Raw genomic sequence first — 22,260 nt, forward strand, 5'->3', positions numbered from 1 at the left:
TGAGAAGTTCATGAATATTTTGAAGGAAATTATATAAACATATCACTAGTGGAGGCTTTCAAGCAAATGCCAAATTATGTGAATTATTGAAGGATGTGCTCACTAATAGAAGAAAGTTTGAATTTGAAAAATTCAAGGTAGTGGCACTAAATGAATAGTGTAGTGCAATATTGAAAAATAAGATCTCACTAAAAGAAAAAGACCCAGGCTCGTTCACCATTCCCGCATCAATTGGAGAAAAGGAGCTAGGTTGAGCATTATGTGACTTGCGGGGCAAGTATCAACTTAATGCCTCTATCCATTTACAAGATGTTAGAGATTGGAGAGGCTAGATCCACTACAGTCACCATTCAACTAGGTGATAGGTCCATCACTTCTCTCGAAGGAAAGATCGAAGACATTTTAATTCAAGTTGATAAATTCATATTTCCAACAAATTTTATTAATTTAGACTATGAAATGGACCGTGATGTAGGGTTATTTTGGGGAGATCATTTTTAAGATGGGGAGAACACTAGTACATGTCGAAAATGGAACCATAACATTAAAAATGGGTGACAAGACAGTCAAATTTAATATCATTGACAACATGAAATATCTAGTAGTAGTAGAATGCTCAACAGTTTATGAATTTATAGAGCAACCAATAGTAGAGGAATGGGATAGTTAGGAATGTGAGCAGAAAGAAAACAACCGCTTGAGTAAATCACAGAACAGTTAACAATTTTAAATGAATTTAGCAACACTTTTGAGACACTAGAATTAGAGGTAAGAATAAGTTCAACGATGAAGCATCTATGGAAAAAGCACTGCAGCTAGACTTGAAACCACTACCTCCTAACCTTAAATATCTGTATTCAAGTGACAAAGAGACACTACCCATCATCATCTCAGGAACATTATCATGAACCCAAGAGGATATGATCTTAGAAGCGGGTTAAGAAGCATAAGGGGGCGATAGGGTGGACATTGGTAGATATAAAAAGAATTAGTCTCGCATAAGATTCAATTGGAGGAAGGAAAATTTAAACCAATTAAGTAACAAAGACGATTAATCCAATGATGAAGAAAGTTGTTAGAAAAAAAATTATCACATGGCAAGATGGAGGAATACTATATCCAACTGCAAACGCATTAAGGTCAATCCTATATGATAGCACTCTATGTTTTCCGATTCGGCAGTTCGATCTATGATTTCTCATTCATGGACATTGATAAGATCCTTCCATTTAGTAGCACCTTAGGATGGCATAGCCTTAAAGTTAAGGGCGAGAAAAAGTGAGACGCATCCATAGTTTCCCCAGGATAAGGTACTCAGCCTTATCCCTATACTATAGATTATTGACTATATACTTGAACTTGACACACTCTTATGTCTCTATATACTTGAAATTGACACACTCTTATGTCTACTACATTTTTCAGGTTAAGGCAAGGCATTCCTGTACGGCTGACAACGGCATCGCAACTCGAGATCATGGCACATGCATAGGGTAGTGGTATTTGTTTTCTTAGACTTAGGCTAGACTAGGATGTTTTTTAACTTAAACTCTTATTCATTTTATTTAGTCTTTTGTTGTGTCGTTTTAAATATGTTTTCGAAACACGTAAGTCAATGGCTGTATTTTAAGATAAAGGTTATGTTTTATGGAATTTTAATGAAGTCTTCCGCATTTAATGTTTATGGTATGTATACAGTAGCGAACTTAAATTAACTAGAAAATTTCGGGTCGTTACAGTTGGTATCAGAGCTTTAGATTATAGATCTTGTAGATTAGCCTACACAGTAGGCTTGGCATGTTCCACTGTCCAATCACCGATGCCCCGTCATTTCCAGGTACACCTTATGTAGAATGAGAAATGTATGACATTTGTGATATATTTAATGTGGTTGGCTTTAAATGATCCATGACATGATACTGTATGAAAAGGTGTTGATGTTATCTGGTGTTGATGTGATCTGATGTAATGCATGTCTTTACGTTATGAGATTTATGTTTTTATTATATATACATATGACTTATATGGTAGGGATGTAGGGAATGTTGTAAATCATAAACTTAGCTAGAATTCTTTCTTGGTTTCTAGAACCATGCCGCACAGAGGATGTAGAAGATGTAGGAGAGGGAGAGGACGACCTCCCTTTAGGAGAGGAGGAAGAGGAGACGCCGATAGAAGTTCTTCCCAAGAGGGGTTGACTACCGGCCCATATGCGTTTGTACCACCTCCTGAATATGAACCTCCCCCACAAGTTGTACCCCCTCCTGAATATGCACCTCCCCCACAAGCTGTACCCCCTCCTGAATATGCACCGCCCCCTCAAGCTGTACCACAGCCTGGGTTAGACCCTGCCACAACGTTACTATTGGAATCCCTCCAAAAAACTATGCAAACCATGCTAGACACACAACAGGCCACGTTGTTGGCTACGCAACAAGTCGCGGTAATGGCCACGCAACCAGCCAACGCCCCGCTACCGGTGGATGTGGTAGTTATCCAACCCGTGAACAACCCGCACCCGGATAGGGGTGCGAGTTGGTTAAAGGATTTCAGGTGGTATAACCCCTGTCCTTTTGTCGGTTCAAAGGAAGATCCCACAGTGGCTCAGATGTGGATCGCAAACATGGAAACGACCTTTGAATCAATGAGATGCCCTGATGAACATAAGGTGTCATGTGCGACATATGTGTTACAAAAAGATGCAGAAGTGTGGTGTTGGGATAATAAACAAGCATGAACCCGGGCGGGGGAATTACAACGTTAGAAACCTTTAGGGAAGCCTTTCTAAAATACTATTATCCAAAGAAAACCCGTATAAAGAAACAGCAAGAGTTTAACCACTTAACCCAAGGTGATCGCACGGTGGATCAGTACGATCAGAACTTCATGAGATTGAGAAGGTTTGCACCGTCTTTAGCTGACACTGAAGAGAAACAGACAGAAAAATTTGTGTTAGGATTGAATCCGAAAACCCGCTGCATGTTAGAGGCCTTTTACCCAAAAACCTATGAAGAGTCCCTAAGGATGGCCAAGGCCCTAGAGGAACCCCAGAGGAAAAGAAAACGGAGCCAACAGTCGTCACAGGGAGGAAACGCCTTGTCGAGGTTGATACCACAGAATTCCAACCATCGTCCTAGAGACCTCGATATCAGAGTAGGCCACCTGCTCCACCCCAATAGGCCGATACCTAGCAATGGAGAAGCCACTGTGCCGTAATTGTGGAAAACAACATGTTGGGAGATGTTTGGTGGGCTCAGGTATGTGTTATATATGTGTTCATGCAGGTCATGTGGCCAGAACTTGCCCTACAAAGAGCCTGGGAATTCCAAAGGAACCCCTTAGAGGACCGGTCATCCGAGAGCCCACCTTACAAACCCATCCACAGACCAGGGCATATGTAACGACTAGTAAAGAGGCGGGAACATCTGGTACCGTGGTGACAGGTGTGCTTTTTATACTAGGACACTTTGCGTTGACATTGTTTGATTCTGGTTTTACCCATTCCTTTGTTGCTTTATCATTTGTTAAACAAGCAGGGTTCGTAGTAGAACCCTTAATGCATGCATTGTCGGTCGGTACCCCAGCAGGGGTAGACTTAGTTACGAAAAATAGAGTAAAGGACGGACAAGTGATAATAGCTGGACAAACCATCCACGTAGACTTAAAGGTAGTGGATATGACGGATTTTGATGTCATACTAGGAATGGACTGGTTAGAAGAAAACTTTGCTAGCATAGACTGCCATAAGAAGGAGGTGATATTCACACCTCCCAACGGACTTACGTTTAAGTTTAAAGGAACCTCCACAGGTACCACCCCAAAAATAATATCGATGATGAAAGCAAGACGCCTGATACAACAAAGGGGGTTGGCATTTCTAGCCTGTGCAGTAAATACAAAAGGAAAGAAAAAACCTATAGACACAGTACCCGTAGTAAACGAATTTATGGATGTCTTCCCGGAGGACCTTCCGGGAATTCCAACATCGCGAGAGGTAGACTTTGGGATAGATCTGGAACCAGGAACGGGACCCATCTCTAAGGCCCCGTACCGCATGGCACCAGCCGAACTAAAAGAGCTTAAAACACAACTGCAAGACCTGTTAGACAAGGGCTTCATTCGACCTAGCGTGTCGCCTTTGGGTGCGCAAGTGTTGTTTGTTAAAAAGAAAGACGGCTCAATGCGTTTATGCATAGATTATAGGGAATTAAACAAGAGGACGGTAAAGAACAAATACCCGTTACCCCGTATTGAGGACCTATTTGACCAACTACGTGGGGCAACAGTGTTTTCTCAAATAGACCTTCGATCAGGATACCATCAAATTAAGATTAAAAATGAAGACATACTGAAAACAGCCTTGCGAATCAGATATGGCCACTACGAGTTTGTGGTGATGTCTTTTGGTCTCACCAATGCCCCAACGGTATTTATGGAACTAATGAACCGAGTATTTAAGGAGTGCTTAGACTCGTTTGTGATCATGTTCATAGACGATATCCTGATATACTCGAAAACGGACCTAGAACACCAAAAGCTTCGCAAAGCCTTAACTATCCTAAGGGAGAACAAGCTGTATGCCAAATTCACCAAGTGTGAATGTTGGCTACGACAGGTTTCGTTTTTGGGGCACGTAGTGTCTAAAGACGGAATCTTTGTAGATCCCAATAAGATAGAAGCGGTCATAAAATGGAAACACCCAACAACGGTCACCAAGATACGAAGTTTCTTGGGATTGGCGGGCTACTATCGAAGGTTTGTCCAGGACTTCGCTAGAATAGCCACGCCTCTCACCCAATTGACAAAAAAAGGTGTACCTTTTATTTGGGACGATACTTGTGAGGCCAACTTTCAAGAACTAAAACAAAGACTAGTATCCGCCCCAGTGCTCACAGTTCCAGAAAGTTCTTTGGGATATGTGATTTACAGTGACGCGTCTAAAAATGATTAGGTTGTGTACTGATGCAACATGGCAAGGTGGTTGCGTATGCGTCACGCCAACTAAAAGATTACGAGAAAAACTATCCTACACATGATTTGGAGCTGGCAGCAGTAGTGTTCACGTTAAAAATTTAGCGACACTACATGTATGGCGAAAAGACCCAGATCTACATGGACCACAAAAGCCTAAAATATTTGTTCACCCAAAAAGAATTGAACATGAGGCAATGTAGATGGTTAGAGCTGGTAAAAGATTACGACATAGACATCCAGTACCACCCTGGAAAAGCAAACGTAGTCGCTGATGCACTGAGTCGAAAAGCAGTACACTCGTCGGCCCTCATCACCAGGGAGCCACGAGTGCGAACTGATTTCGAACGGGCTGATATAGTGGTAGTAACCAAAGAAGTTGCCGCCCTAATAGCCCGACTGATAGTGCGCTCCCCGCTTAGACAAAGGATCATAGACTCACAACGTGGGGATCCAAGCCTAAGTAAAATCCTAGACCAATTGAAAGTAGGCTCAGTGGACGGATTCTCTAAGTCAACAGATGACGGATTATTATGCCAAGGGCGTTTATGTGTCCCACCCACGAGCGAAATAAAGAATGAAATCCTAACTGACGCACACAACTCAACCTTCTTGATACATCCAGGTGGAACAAAGATGTATCAAGACTTGAAACAACACTTCTGGTGGCGAAGTATGAAAAAGATATCGTGGAGTACGTGAGTAAGTGTCTGGTGTGCCAACAAGTAAAAGCCCCTAGGCAGAAAACCGCCGGGCTACTACAACCTCTAAGTATACCGGAATGGAAATGGGAAAATATTGCCATGAATTTCATAGTAGGCCTACCCAAAACATTAAAGGGCTATACGGTAATCTGGGTGGTCGTGGACCATCTGACGAAGTCGGCTCACTTCCTACTAGGTAAGGCAATGTTGACTCTGGCAATTCGGAGGACAATGTCGACGAAAAATTTGCCGAAGGTTTCTTCGAAGGAAAAATTAGCGGAAGTAAAAGGAGAGAGGGAGAGAGATTCGCTGAGATTTGCTAAAGACTCGATATCTCATTTCCCTTCAGTTGAATAGTTTAAATAACACATCTAATTACAAAAATAGGAAAACTAATTATACAAAAATAGAACAGTGGACGAAGACTTCGCCCAAATTGGCCAAAAAATGGCACCTAGAATTACGCTCTTCCATTGGCGTAAATTCAGATGTTTTGAGAAACCTAACTAAATAAGGAACATGACTTTTATTTAATAATCTCCTCCTAAAAGCTGTACCTTATTTTTTGAACTCCGATCTTTAAGCGTAGTTCTTCAAATTTCACCCGCGCCAGGGACTTGGTGAAAATGTCTCCAAGTTATTCCTCTGTTCGGATGAAATCAATCTTGATGAGCCCTCGAATCTGCACATTCTCGAATGTAGTGGAATCTAATTTCTATGTGCTTGCTCCGGTCGTGCAAGACTGGATTTTTTATCAGGGAGATCGTAGCTTTGTTGTCTACGTATAGTATTGGTGGATCGCTTTCTCTCCCGATGAGTTCTTCCATTAGTCGCTCAAGCCAGATCCCTTGTGTTGCTGCCATCGAAGCGGCAATGTATTCTGCTTCGCAGAAAGATAAAGCAACTACCTTCTGTTTTATTGATTGCCAGCAGATCGCGCCGCCTGAGAGAAAGTCACTATCACTGTAGCCGACCAGCTTGAGTTTCTCCTTTCCGCTCCCTGCACAGTATCTTACACCTCAGTCTCTGGTTCCGGTTACATAGCGTAGGATGCGCTTGACAGCCACTAGATGCTCCTCCCTAGGTGCTTCCATAAACCTGCTCACATATCCAACAGAATAAGCAAGATCAGGACGAGAGTTTACCAGATAGCGCAGACTCCCGAAAATGCTGCGGTAATTTGTGGAGTCGACTGTCGTCGTAGTACCGGCCTTCCTTAGTTGGAGTCGGGCCTCCATTGGCGTCCTTGTAGGATTACTGTCCACAAGACCAGTTGTGTCCAGCAGCTTCTTCGCGTATACACTTTGGCAGATGGAGATGCCGGTAGAATTCTGTTGCACTTCGATGCCGAGGTAGTAGCTGAGCACGCCGAGATCGCTCATCTCGAAGTTTTTCGACATCTCCTTCTTGAACCTTCCGAGGACTTCCACGTCGCCTCCAGTGATTATGAGGTCGTCGACGTACACTCCCACGATCAGTCGCTTCTTGCCATGGCCGTGCGTGTACATGCCATGCTCAGAGGCACAACGTTTGAATTTCAGTGACAGTAAGGTACTGTCGAGCTTCGCGTTCAAGGCTCGTGGGGCTTGTCGAAGCCCGTAGAGTGCCTTGTGCAGGCGCAGTACCTTATTGGGGTTGTCGTTGTCAAGGAAGCCAGGTGGTTGTCAGACATAGACGGTCTCCTTCAGCTCTCCGTTAAGGAAAGCAGACTTTACGTCCATATGGTGAACCTCCCAAGAGTAATGTTCCGCAATTTCCAGCAAGAAATGAACAGAGGCGCAAATACCTCTTCGAAGTCCACTCCTTGCTTCTGGAAGTAGCCCTTCGCCATCAGACGGGCCTTGTGCTTCATAACTTCTCCTTTTTCGTTGCGCTTCAGTTTGAAGACCCATTTGAGCCCTATGGCTCGGTGTCCCGGCGGCATATCCTCCAGACTCCACGTCTGGTTTTCGGTGATGGATGTCATCTCCTCCTGCATTGCCTTCAGCTAGCACGGGTTCTTTTCTGCTTCGGTAAAGGTGTTTGGTTCATCTGCATTGATGACATGTAGTTCGGCCACTTCTTCGAGCTCGCGCGCTGCCAGTCCAGGTGGTTCACCTCCTCCCACTAGGTCATCCATCCTCCGGTACCTGGCCTCCAGATCAGTATCGTGATCAGCATCCAGCGTCGAATCCGCAGTCCGTGGTGTTGCGTATTCCTCCGGTACAAGCTCTAACGGCTCATCGGCTCGATAGGATGTTCGAGACGAAAAGGGTGTGCGCCTCTGATTGCTGGCAAACCGTGCACCAACTCCTCCTTCTGTAGCTTTTCTAGAACAAGAAAGTTTAAGTGCCCGTACCTTGCGTGCCACCTCCAAGATACCTCTTCGGTCTTGGCTGAGAGGCTGACGGGTTGCTGTATCTCTAACTGCAGGATGTAAAGACGGTTTGTTGTGCGCCTTGCCTGCGTGAGCAGCCATCGTTGATTATCGCAAATTTTGAGTAGTCCGCGCTCGATGGAAATGAAGCAGCCTGTCTCATTGAGTTGATCTAGGCTCACAAGGTTAGCCTTGAGCCTCAGGATGAAGTAGACATCGGTCAGCTTGTGATGCTCGCCTCCCTTGCTGACGAACAGGATGGTGCCGCACCCTTTGATCTTAACGACGGAGCCGTCGCCAAATTTCACCGTCCCGCGTATCCCCGAGTCAAGCTCGAAGAACGTAGATCTAGCCCCGGTCATATGGTTTGTTGCCACTGGATCGACCTGGCCATTGGTCGACTCCTTCTTTTGATTCCCATCTTTCCCGGGCGTGCGCCCGTGGGACATCCATGGCTTCTTACTGCCTTTACGGCTGGAGGAGGGCCCGTTGCTCTCGTCGGTGTTGTCGCGGAGCTTTAGGCGTGCAAGTCATTCCTCCTCCATGAGGAGTAGACGGCCCTCCTTGTCAACAGCTGAAGCGGTATTCTTCTTCCGCTGCTCGACGTTCTGCCGATCCTCCCGGTACTCGATTGTTTCTCCTTCCTCTGGCTCGACAGCATGCCATAACCCTTGCGCCTATAGGTTGACGCGCATCAACAAGGCCCACTCATTGTAGTTGGAGAAACATCGGGTACTGAACGACGACAGTCGTTGTCTCCCTGATCACTCGCTCAATGACAACTCGACGCCCATCATCACGGCGTCGACCTCTTCGTGGTAGTGATGGAGATGCCGACACTTGGCGGCGGCGTGGAGGAGTGAGCGAGCCTGCTCGGGATGGACCCCACAATGTGCTTATTTTTGTACTTTGCATTTTCTTCTACTCAAACCTGAGACCTGTGTGTTGTTAGGTCGACGCTCTAACCACTTGAGCTATTCAACTTGATTGTTGATAAGATTGGCTCTTCTATAATGGTATACTACCGATCGCTTCAACGAGGCTCTGATACCACTTGTTGACTCTGGCAATTCGGAGGACAATGTCGACGAAAAATTGGCCGAAGGTTTCTTCGAAGGAAAAATTAGCGGAAGTAAAAGGAGAGAGGGAGAGAGATTCGCTGAGATTGTCTGAAGACTCGATATCTCATTTTCCTTCATTAAATGGTTTAAATAACAAATCTAATTACAAAAATAGGAAAACTAATTATACAAAAATAAAACAGTGGACGAAGACTTCGCCCAAATTGGCCAAAAAATGGCACCTAGAATTACACTCTTCCATGTTTTGAGAAACCTAACTAAATAAGGAACATGGCTTTTATTTAACAGCTAACATATACAGTGGACAATTGGGTCCAACTGTATGTTAAAGAAATTGTGAGGTTGCATGGAGTACCGGTGTCAATTGTGTCAGATCGGGACCCGCGTTTTACATTGGCCTTTTGGCGCGGACTTCAAAAACCGCTAGGTACCCGCCTCGACTTTAGCACCGCCTTCCACCCACAAACGGATGGCCAAACAGAACGATTAAACCAAATTCTAGAAGACATGCTTCGGGCACGCGTTATGGATTTCACAGGGAGTTGGGACACCAAACTGCACTTAATTGAATTCTCTTACAATAACAGCTTCCAAGCAACCATCGGGATGGCACCCTTTGAAGCGTTGTATGGAAAACGATGTAGATCCCCATTGTGCTGGGAGGAAGTAAGAGAACGAGAACTGGTAGGACCCGAGCTGATCCGTGTCACCAACGAGGCAATAGAGAAAATTAGAGTAAGAATGCGTACCGCACAGAGTAGGCAAAAGAGCTACGCCGACGTTAGGCGTAGGAATTTAGAGTTCGAAGAGGGGGACCCAATGTTCCTAAAAGTAGCGCCCATGAAAGGTATTCTAAGATTTGGACGCAAGGGGAAGCTCAGCCCCCGATTCATTGGACCGTTCAAGATTTTAGAAAGAGTAGGTCTAGTAGCTTACAAACTAGCTTTACCACCTTCACTTTCAAGCGTACATGATGTATTTCATGTGTCCATGTGAAGGAAATATATTGCAGACCTGACGCACGTAATAGACTACAAACCTCTCGAAATTGAGGAAAATTTAAGTTACCAGGAGGAACCGATTAAAATTCTAGCCCAAGAGGTGAAAGCATTACGTAATAGGAGTATAGGTTTTGTTAAGGTATTGTGGCGTAACCACCAAGTCGAGGAAGCTATGTGGGAACGAGAGGAGGAAATAAAGGAAAAATATCCCGAGTTGATCCATGTGTTCGAGACTTTCGAGGACGAAAGTTCTTTTTAGGGGTAGGTAATGTAACGGAACGAAAAAAAAAATGAGGGTCGTCGGCAGAGCTGGGATGCCACAAATTGCGTCCCCGACCTTTAGCCACCCAAAAAGAACCTGCAAAGAAACGAAAACGGTGAGGAAAAAGGAGAAAGAACAGAAAATCGACAGAACTCCGGCGAAGCCGAACCGTACGAATCGACGTAAAAAAACCCCCATTTTACACCACAAAAGTAATCCCAGAATCCTTTCCACACATCAGGAGTAGCTTTTAGACAAATCCGGTACGCTGAACACCGTCGTCAAGGAAGACGAAATGGCAGACTTCCGTGCTCCTCCAGATTCGGGAGTGTGAGGTCCTTACCAACGAAATCTGTACCAAAAATGGGGTTAGGGTGAAGAATAATCTCGGGAACAGAGGAAAAAAGAGGGGAAAAGGACGTCGGGATGACGTTGTCGAGGAGAGAGAGATCGCCAGAAAATCGTGCAAGCAGTCGGGCGAAGATGACGAAGTTCGACCCGAGATCCGGATTCGGCAACCCGAATCGAACCACGTCCCTTCGGTCGGCCCAGAACCGACATTACCCGCGGCCCAAACACCTCGGCCCTTCACCCGCGAGCCGACCCATCACCGCGCGGCCCGTTACTCGCGAACGGCCCGAGACCCACAAGCAACCTGTTAACCCGCGCCTCGACCCTAGATGCCTGCACATGCATCGCTCTCTGATTGTGCCACGTGGCACGTCTACAGTGCGGCTCCGGCGGCTTAATCGGCTCGGCGGTGGCTCCTCGGCTCCGGCAACTTATTCGGCTCGGAAAACCTGTTTTCAGCCCGTTTGACACCGTTCTGACCCTCCCAGACCTGGCTTCGGCCCTGTTTAAGGTAAAATGGAACATTTTAAGGTCGTATTTCACAAATTCCAGTTGGAAATTTATTATTATTTGTGAAATACTAATGAAAGTGACTAATGAACCAATAGGAACCAACCACCAACGGAAGCGTAGAACGTCCACGAGGAGCTAGGAGCTTACGTTATATTGTAGGGAATACTTCAGCTAAGGCCTACCAAGTAAGTGGCTCACCCGTCGTAGGTTACGCGTTAATTGCTGTATGTTAGCACGTGCTCGTGGATATGCACGTGTCATTAAATTGTATGCTAGCTTAATGTGCTTAAGTACGAAATCATGTGAAATGTATGATATGTAACGAAATGAGGATGAGAATGACATGTAAGCATGAAAATGTGACACGGGGTTATGTTCATTAATGATAACTGTAGGACTAGTGGGACCTCATGCATATTGTGTGTTCATGCATTTGGGGGGATACCCATATCCCATCACGAGGGTACGGACGCGTACATCCAATGGCAGGACAACGATCGTTATGCCCTGCATAGCGCTGCCGTGACGGTCCTAGTTTTAACGGGTCCCTGTATAAGGGCTCCCAGAGCATGCCCACCGGCTAGGGACAGTGGCCCAGCGGTGTGCGAACTAGCTGGTGAGCCCATACTCGCACGTATGGGCTGCGTGTATAGTATATGGTACACGTCCACGATTACCTGTTAGGATTACACCGTAGGGAAAACGAAATGAAACGAAACGAAACGAAAGATAGGTCCCATCATCTCATTGCATGTATTTGTCGCATAACCCTGATAGGGGGTCACTTACTGAGTATTCTAGAAATACTCAAGCCTCGTGCTACTTTACTTTTGTAGATAAGGGCATGGCACCCATGTGACAACGACGGCGGCATCGTCCACCCCGGGACCGTGGCACATGCATAAGGTAGTTGTTTGTTTTTTTTTTTTTTTTCCTTTTTCCATTTTGTAGTCTAGGCTGAATTTGGTTGCATGATTAGTATAGGTTAGTATAGGTTGAAATGTATTTGCATAATAAACCATGGGGTAGAATAAAACATTCATTTTGGGTTTGGTTACTTTTCCTTTATTTCAATAATGTTTTCCCTTTTTCCCTTGTAATTTTTTTCCTCTGAGGTAATAAAAGGCGAGTGCGAGTCGCATTTATGAATAGGACTCATTTAATTATATTCCGCATTTCAATGTATAGTAATGACTTTAGATTAAATAGGTAAAATATTAGGGTCGTTACACCAGCCGTATGTGGTTTTAACGATAGGTCTCTAGATCATGAGTTTCATGTGTTTGTATTCTCTAATCTCAATAGTGAGGTCACTTACTGAGTATTTCTTAAAGTACTCAAGAAGTGTGTTACTTTTATTTAAAGTAAAGGCAAGGCACCCCTGTACGACTGACGACGACATCGCAAGTAGATACCATAGCACGTGCATGAAATAGTGGTATTATTTTCTTAGTTTTAGGTTAGTACAGGGTGTTTTTATATTTAATGTTTTACTTCATTTATTTATTTATTTATTTTATGTTGTTTGAAAGATGCTTTTCGACCATATAAGTCCATGACTGTGTTCTAAGATGAAGTTTTAAATGTTCAGTTTCGTATATGAGCTAGACTATGATAACGGTTGCGACTTTATGTTAGTAGAAATCTAAGGTTGTTGAATGACCTAAGACTCTAGAAGTAAAATATGAAAGATGACCTCAATGATAAGCTTAAAAGGATTCAAGAGATTCCATGAACTTAAGAGTTACAACAAATATAATGTCATTATTGACTCAGCTCATGAAGATGATTTGTTACACGAATAAGAAAATTTTAATTTAGGGTCATTGATTCTAAGCATGCCATGACTATGGAGTGTTACCGGTGTGCATTTCCCTAAGGTTAGCTCATGAGATTATGACAAACGTTAAAGATGGAGTTTACTAATTCTTTTCGAAATCCGAAGATAAAAAGTTCCTACGGAACCGAACCCCTGGATCATCTATCAATTGCTCTTAGTATTCTACGAGAGAAGTCTTCTATGAGATCCGAGAGTATGTTAGAAAGAAAGAAATATATGAATCCTTCTACCATACTCTTATTGTTATTGAAGTGTATCCAATTGTACTCTATAAAACTAGAGGTTGAATATAGATGAATCTACAATATATATCTTTCTATTAGAGATATCATCTCAATTACATATATGTCTAGTTAATGAAATATACATCGTGGCCCGTTTTCTGGATGTTAAATACCATTGGATGGGTTACTTTTTATTGGCACTGGAAGCACATCACATTATGGCAAGGTAACGTTTCACAGTTTAATGAATCTTCCACTTATTTGATGGGATGGTTAAGAGATTATCTATGGTTAAACTCTTCACAACTTATCAATGGATATAATCCTTTTGGTATGAATAGTTTATCAGTCTGGCGTGGATGTTCTTGAGTGTGCCGGTTCTCCAGATAATAGAGGGGGTCTTCCCATTAGTCAGGGATATACTTGGTTGGTATCTAGATTCACCTGGGGAGGAATTTCTTGGATGTCGAGTCAATTCGAAAGCCAGTCCCCACAGGAGCATAAACAAAGCGAGCAGGCCAGTAGTAGATCCAGGATTAGTACCCTTCTCAGTTCTATACTCAGCAGGAGCAGCAGAAACAAAGGTTGAAGCATCACTAGAGGCATAGGTGGGAACATATATATTATGATCCACCAGTAGCATCTAAGTAAGCTGCATACCTTCCTGCAGCCGCTTCAGTCCTTTCTGTTGATGGAACAGTTAATTAAGGACTTGAAATTGACCGATAGTGATGCTGGTAGATCTGCTACCTAAGTCTTCGCTGATGCCTATAGCTTTCCCCCTTTGCCGGGTGGTATCGCTCACTAAATGCTGGGTCTACTGTTGCTCAAACTACTTGTTAAGGGTAAACCATAGGAACTACTGCATCTGTCTCTGCCACTGATGGATCATATGCAACTCTAGCCTCTGCTAGCTCTAAGTAATATCTTTTCTCTCTATTTTCAGGTCTGCAAGGGAGTTGATGTTGGTATTCGAGCTAAAGCTCCTAGAATCACTCTCGGTAAAAGGCACTCGAGCAACTAGTTTCTGTTATTTCAAACAGCTAAGACTGGTATTTACCCTTATGGCATTTAACTGACATTCTACCATTGAAAGAAAGAGCGGATAGTTGCATTCGAAGAACTGATACAAAGATTGAAGAATTCCTGGTACTAGCGGTTCTTTCCTTTTTAAGAGAGAATGTTGAAGGCAAGTAAAGCACTAAGACAAAGCAGCAATAAGACAAGTTTAAGACAACCGGTGGTAATGGCACCTTACTTAGAAAAGGCGGGGGTATACCGTTCAACACAAAGGTTATGGAGATTGAACTGGCTTTGTTAGTGAGAGCTAGCTTTAAGGCTAACTAGCGAGTAGTTGCATAAAGTAGTCAGTCACTAGGTTCAGTAGTATATTCTTTTGATCCAAACCCCGAGACTTCCATCCGCCAGCAACAAGCCTAAGCAGGCCTAGTAGCTTTCAGATTCCCCTATGAGTAGCCTTCTTCTTTCTTACTTCCGTCTGTGATTTCGTGCCATTTTCAGTAGTTCCTTAGCTTAGTCAAGTAGGGATGGGGAGCTGATAAGCCGTAAACAAGCATTATATGAATGAATCCAGGGCGTAAGTCAGAATAGAATCTCAGTCTTTTCCAAGCCATTAGGTGAGGTCAATCTGATTATCTAGTCTTTTAATTAAGTGTTCTCTACTCGCAACCTGACTCCGCTTCTGGCCTAAGGAGAAGTTAGACTTGTCATCAACATTGGTAGCAGGGTTCTCTTTGGGTAAGTACCGAAAAATGGAAAGAGAGTACAAACTGTTTATGTAGGAGTAATTAATAAAAAAGTAGTGATTGGTGATAGATCATACCGATAGGAGAAAACGCTTTCTTCTCTTATTCACAATTTCTAGTTAGAAAAAGTTCAAGCGTAAAAAGACTATACTAGCAGCGCTTATTCCAAGATGGATATTGCTGCGCTTACTGATTCAATCACAGCTGATACGCATTCAATTGCAAACAGAACACTGGTTAATTAAACTGTTAGCAAATCTTTACCCCTAGCGGCCTATTCTTACGTAGCTGATTCTAGACCAGCCGATGAAATTGCAGCTACTTCGAAAAGCCTATTTAAGCGGCTATGTAAAGGGACCGGCTTCCCAGAAAGGTTAATGCCCTAGGATTGGACTCATCCCCAGTTTCCACAGATGGAGGGGCGAACTCCTCAACAAAAGAGGTGGCATCTCCTTCTACTTACTTTGGATACTCACTCAGGCCTTTAAAGGGCAAATACTGAAACGAGTTTGAGCAGATCATCCCGGTCTTCCTTCTTGGTTTTGGAAGTTCCAGGGTCTATCTATCTAGTAAGGCTGGACGTAATATCTACTTCCCCTTGTTTGTGGAGTGAGAATGAATAAGGAAAGGAGGATTGACTGACAGTTCACTCTCATTATTCTTTCGGCTTCACTTTCTAATTACCTCTCACCCTAAATACCGGGAAAATGGCCCTAAAAATAGGGTAAAGCGTCAATTTCTGAATAAAGGGTCTTTACCGGAGTTCAAGAAGGATCAGATCAAGAATAGAATCAAATTAACTTTTTTGCATTGTTATTAATACTCTTCAACTTCGATGAAAGTACTTAACTGAATCGAGTCACAATCTGATTATTTAGCTTGCTTGAAGCATGGATTGCTATTGGGGTTGACTCGATGGACATAGAATGACAATAAAAAATTTCACAAAACAAAACAAGAAGTATTTAAAACATAATATACATACACTATAGCAAAATAGAGCTAAAACAAAACATCAAAATAGAAAGAAGGTTAGAGGTTAGTGTGAGGCTTGTCTATGTCATCCCCTCTAGAGTCCGCCCCCATCCTTGACTAGCTTCTTATCTACTTATCGACTTTTAATCATGTCCCCTATATTCTAGGGTACCACACTATTTTAAGACTTTTTCTTATTCTTGTCCTAAGAACTTAGGCCTCTAGATTCTGTACTTGAATTCTAAGTTGTTGTCATGATCTAGCCAAAGGATTTTTGTCTTGTATTATGAGGTTTCGATCTTGGTTCTGATCTAAAGTCTTTAGGTTCTTAGTGTTGAGAACTTGATCTTGATCCATGTTCTAGTTTTTATCCTTGCTCTTGACCTTAGTCTTGTTCTTGGTTCTTTCTTTAGTTCTTTTTCAATTCCTTAAGATACTCCCCTAGGATTTACGGTATGAGTCATGAACCTAACAACCTATGTTTAAGGCTTCATCTATTCAAAGCAACATAGTCTGTACCTACGTCCAAAATTTCTTGCATTCTAAGCAACGTAGTATGAACCTACATCCAAGGTTTCATGTGTTGTCTGCTATACAGAAAGCTATGCCCAATGCCTATTACATTCTAAGTGTAGTTTGAAACCTGCGTCCAAGGCTTTTTACGTTTAAAGCAATGCAGTTTAAAACCTATGCCCAAGACTTCTCATGTTCCAAGCAACATAGTCTGAATTCCTACGCCCTGTTAGAAATCACAACCCTCCACAATGGTATGAAATTGTCCACTTCGGGTATAAGATCTTATGGACTTGCTTTTGGTTTCTCGAAGAGGCATTGTACCAATGTAGATGTATTTCTTACTTATAAACCCATGATCATCCTCTAGATTAACCAATGTGAACTAAAAAGAACTAAAATCCACGGCACGGTTCAACAACTTATCTATTTAATATCTCTCCGCCTAACTTTCCTCATTATTGTTAATTTTCAAGTTGCTCCCTGGTTTTTACACCATAACACTTTGCATAAATTTTGTTTAATTAGGTGAAAATCATTGACACCAATTTGAAAGATACCATAAACTCACTTAATTTCCAGTGACAAAAGTAACCAAAAGAAAAAAAAAAAAAAAAGTTATCTATGGAATTGATAATTTACTTATTATTTGCTACTGGTGACAGTGTATATAGACATTACCGAGCGATCAAGTTTTTGGCACCGTTGTCGGAGAACCTAATTTAGTTACTTGTTTTAGATTACAGTGAGTTCGAGGAAAAGAGAAGTCATAGTAAGCTAAATTTTCTGCTACTAAACTTATTTGCTAAACTTACTGCATAATTGAGTGTATGAACCTACCTACAGGTTCAAAATTTATTTTGGATCTCGAAATAAAGAGAACCTTTAGGCAAAAGTTGATGGATCAATGGTTGAAAATGACAGAATAAATATACAACAAATAAGCCTTGGAGCCCAACTGAATCAGGAGTTTGAAAATCTAGCAGTGATTGCTAATTCAGAGAGAATCACTATTAATTCTATTCATTTAGCAGATGAAAGAGAAAGTAAATGACAGAGAAAGAGCAATTAGAGCATATGCACACCAAGCCGTGGAAGAGCTAATTCCGTACAATATCAAACCAAAAATACAAGCAATTACTTTTGAGATAAAACTCGTGATGTTCCAAATATTGCAAGACATTGGACAATTTCATGGACTACTGTTAGAAGACCCTCCTACGTCTAAAGTCAATTTTTGTGAGTTAGTAACTCATTTCAACTCAAAGGAGTGGATAGGTTTATTCCCTTGTTCTACGAGGGATTGTGCTGAATCATGGTTAAATACTTTAGCACCGGAAACAATTGATTCATGGAATAGTCTAGCAGAGTCATTCTTGATCAAGTATTTTTCACCCACTAGAAACGCATGGTTAAAAAATGAGATTGTTTCATTTCAACCGTTTGAAGATGAAACACTAAGCGAAGCTTTAGAGAGATTCAAGCATGAAAACGTGACACGGGGTTATGTTCATTAAATGATGACTGTAGGACTAGTGGGACCTCATGCATATTGTGTGATCATGCATTTGGGGGGATACCCCTATCCCATCACGAGGGTACGGACGCGTACATCCAAATGGCAGGACACGCTGCCGTGACGGTTTTAGTTTTAACGGGTCCCGGTGGGCCCCTAGAGCATGCCCACCGGCTAGGGAAAGTGGCCCAGCGGTGTGCGAACTAGCTGGTGAGCCCATACTCGCACGTATGGGCTGCGTGTAGAGTATATGGTACACATCCACGATTACCTGTTAGGATTACACCGTAGGGAAAACGAAACGAAACGAAACGAAACGAGACGAAACGAGAAATAAAATGAAACGAAAGATAAGTCCCATCATTTCATTGCATGTGATTGTTGCATTTAACCCCAATAGTGGGGTCACTTACTGAGTATTTCTTTAAATACTCAAGCCATGTGCTACTACATTTTTCAGGTTAAGGCAAGGCATTCCTGTACAGCTGACGACGGCATCGCAACTTGAGATCATGGCACATGCATAGGATAGTGGTATTTATTTTCTTAGACTTAGGATAGAATAGGATGTTTTAAACTTACGCTTATTTATTTTATTTCGGGGTCTTTTGTTGTGTCGTTTTAAAAATGTTTTCGAAACACGTAAGTCCATGGCTATGTTTTAAGACAAAGATTATGTTTTATGGAAGGTAAATGAAGTCTTCCGCATTCAATGTTTATGGTATGTATACAGTAGCGACCTTAAATTAAGTAGAAAATTTCGGGTCATTACAGTTGGTATCAAAGCCCTAGGTTATAGATCTTGTAGACTAGCCTACGATGTAGGCTTGGCATGTTCCATGGTCCCACCGTCGGTGCCCCGTCTCCGTCAGGTATGTCTTGCGTTAGATAAGAAAATGAAATGTCATTGATTGTGTATGTTGTTATTGCTTGGTCATTATAAAATATAACTCATAATTGGACTTTTACTCTATTGATTGTATTATAATTTACTGCATTCATGTTAGCTTAATTCTATATTTATTTTAATTTAGAATACGTTATGTTTATCTTACCTGGAATGTGAATGTAAATTGTTGTATTGATGATGTTTAGATTTATTGAGATTGTTGCTGGGAATGAGTAGATTTAATTTTAGTAAGCTACTAAATGTTAGCGTATGCGTGAAAATGATTTTGCTAAGCAAGATCATATGTTTTAGTTAGACGTGTTGAACATAGATAAACTACACAGTCTTATGACCATAGAGATGGGGAGGACTGTACCAATGTATACGGAAGAGTAAATAGTTTTAGATGAAATAAAATGACCTAAGAAGCTTGATAGATGTCAATATCCTATAGTATACTATAGATATTAAAAGTTGTAGTGTCTGAAAGAAAACTTTATAACTTTGAAGTATGTAAAGATGAAATTAAAGTACCTGTAAAAAAAAGTTGAGTTAAAGACCATAAAAGTTTAAAACATGTATACTTAAATTAATTGGTGAATGACATAAGTGTCGTTAATGGAAGATGAGCTTTGTTAGTACTCAGATGTAGAAAACTTTCCTACCTTAATAAGGCTTAAAAATATATAAAAAAACAATAATAATACAACCGCAATGTCACGACCTGAAATACATAATCTTTAAGCCGTGACTATCATGAAATATGACATGTAATGTATAAACGAGAAATTCAAGGAAATCATTTATTTCAAAAGAAAAACGTATCTTTATTAAAAGGACATAAGTGCCTAGGTAAAAACAAGAAAAAAAACATTAGGGACAAAGTGTACTATTCAGTATACTAGATTGACGCCCCGGGACACGCTTCCTCTATGACAACCCTCATCGATCGACGCGCCCTCTCTTGACTCGACGCCTCACGTACCTGAAAAAAAAAAGGTATAACAGGAATGAGTATAAAAATTATACTCAGTAAGCCACCTACTTGTAGGCTCTTATCACACCCTAAACTTAGCAAACGATCACGGACTTTCCTTTGGCTCTAGAACAACTGAATCTGGCCTTACCTCATTAGGGCTTACCCCCTTGGAACTTGTCCCTTCGGACTTCTTTGGTTCTTAGACCTTTTATTTAAACCCATAGAGTTCCTTTTATGCTAACCTGTGTTGGACTGGTGCCTTGCGAGTGGCTACCTCGGCATGGGTATGAGATTACCTGAGGTCTCGCCTAGGAAGTGAGCTGCAACCCCCTAGACCCATGATAATCCCCCTATATTTGGGAAAACTACCTCCCCTATTCCATCTAGCTAAACGGTCAATTACGACGTGGGTATCCCGTTTCCCATACTAAACGGCTATCGAGCAGTCGAGTCCTGATCAGGAACCCGCTATTCCCCCACGAAGCTATATCACCATCCACACACAAATAGCCTAAGGGTACTCTAAAGGTGTTTCATGTGCCGTGATGGTCTATTAAACTAATAGGGAAAGGTTAAGTCTATCCCTTGGTGGCTTGTCACTCTAACCATAAACCTCTAGTCTTATTCATAAAGGTGGCCATGAAATTAACTGAGTACGTACATAACTATTATCCAAAATCCTCAAACACATTTCATGCAAAGTAATCATACAAGCTCAACGGGGTGATAACATCCATCAACTCCCGGAGCACAGAGTTCGCAATTTCCCATCCTCCATTCAGCAAAAAGATATACATATGCATAAAAAGCGGGAACTAAAAGCATATAAGCAGTATCCAAGTAACTCTCATAACAAATCACAACATACATCTTACTTTCAATAATCTATTTCCTACGATCATTACGGAAAGCTACACCCTAAGATATTCAAACTAGCATGCATGCATCCCAAGCGGTTCCTACAAGTATTACTTCCTAAAATTCCGTGTGGTAACTTACCTGGATGCTACGTGCCCTTACGCAGCGTTTCCACACACTTGGCGTATCGAAAGGGGGTGATTTTTCCTCAATTAGGTCCTATTTCATACAAAAATGGAGTTAGGATATGAATCAGGAGGAAACTAGGGAAAACAGAAGTCGATCGGGCCAAAAATCAGCTTACACCCGCCTCCACGCGCCAGCCACACGCCGGGGAGCAGCCACTCGCAGATCCCACACGCGAGTGTCACGTGCCCAAAGATTTCTGCAGTTGCGGGTCGCGGGTTCGGGTCGAAAGCAGTGAATCGGGGGACCGCGAGTCGTCGGCTTGGTTCGGTTCGCCGTGCGGGTATCGGGTCAGCCGAGGAGCACAGGTCGGGTCGTGAAGTCGGGGACGCGTGTCGCAGAAGAGCTGGAGCTGCGTTTTCCCAGGGGGCGCTCGATGCGTGTCCGGAGGCGATTGGCGCATGCGGCCCTCTAGCTGGTTGCCACGTGGTACGCCAGCGGCTTCTCCCTCCTCCTAGCAGAGAATCAAAGTTTTCCGATTAGTTTTCCGAGGTACTCTCCATTTTCTATCTTTCGATTCTTAATCCAAACAGAAATGGTTTCTTCAACAACGTTTTAGATCATCTATCAACCTACGTGCTAGTATTTCTTTCTTGATTTTTGCTTAGTCATACGGTGAGTTATGAGCGTCAGAAAGAGTCTGGTAACATCCTTACCGTTCTTGGAAAGGTTCTCAGATCTCGACGTTTCGTCCGATTTCCTCACCAAAATCAGCGGCGGATTTTCCCTAGATGGAGGTAGAAGACTTAAACACTCTACTCCTAAACAAAGATCTCAGATCTGGGAGGTATAGTTCGAAATCTTACCTTGTGGGTTTTCTCTCTAATCTTGACGAAAGAGGAGGAAATCTCAACACGAGTTCTTACTTCACTCCAAGAAGGGCTCCAGAGTGTAGGTCTTAGTAGGGAATGGATTCCGTCGGCGACTCCCCGATGAAAACTCCGGCAAATCAGTTTTCTCTCTCAAACTTTCTCTCAATTCTTTCTCTCTCAAACTTTATCTCAATTCTTTCTCTCTCACTCTTCTTTCTTTTGCAGGAACTCTGAGGAGGACGCTCAAGACCCCTATAATGGGCTGAGGGGTAAAATGTCCATTTTGCCCCTCGGCCGTTTTTCTTTTTTTTTTTCTTTTTTTTAAACGTTACACGCAATTATGGAAGTTGTGAGATGATTTAAAAGTGTCGAGCCACAATTTGGATGAGGCATTACGATCATGGTCAACATTTTAGAGGTATATGGAGACGGACTATGATATGAGATTGTCAAGGTACCTTA

At 42.5% G+C, this 22,260-nt stretch overlaps 1 long non-coding RNA gene across 2 annotated transcripts; it reads right to left on the reverse strand.

Moving 5' to 3' along the window:
- Positions 1 to 19,715: 19,715 nt before the first annotated feature.
- On the reverse strand, positions 19,716 to 22,005 carry LOC147787218 (uncharacterized). Of its 2 annotated transcripts, XR_015413828.1 has the most exons (5): positions 21,793 to 22,005; positions 21,643 to 21,713; positions 21,105 to 21,440; positions 20,942 to 21,019; positions 19,716 to 19,948 (listed from the first exon to the last, which is right to left on the reverse strand). It is a non-coding gene; the product is annotated as an uncharacterized LOC147787218 (long non-coding RNA). The 2 variants fall into 2 exon arrangements; XR_015413827.1 differs by having other exon boundaries at positions 19,716 to 21,019.
- Positions 22,006 to 22,260: the final 255 nt, after the last annotated feature.

This window comes from Cucurbita pepo, chromosome 18 (genome assembly GCF_057944985.1).
Source record: "Cucurbita pepo subsp. pepo isolate OVF chromosome 18, ASM5794498v1, whole genome shotgun sequence".
Classification (NCBI taxonomy): Eukaryota; Viridiplantae; Streptophyta; class Magnoliopsida; order Cucurbitales; family Cucurbitaceae; genus Cucurbita; species Cucurbita pepo.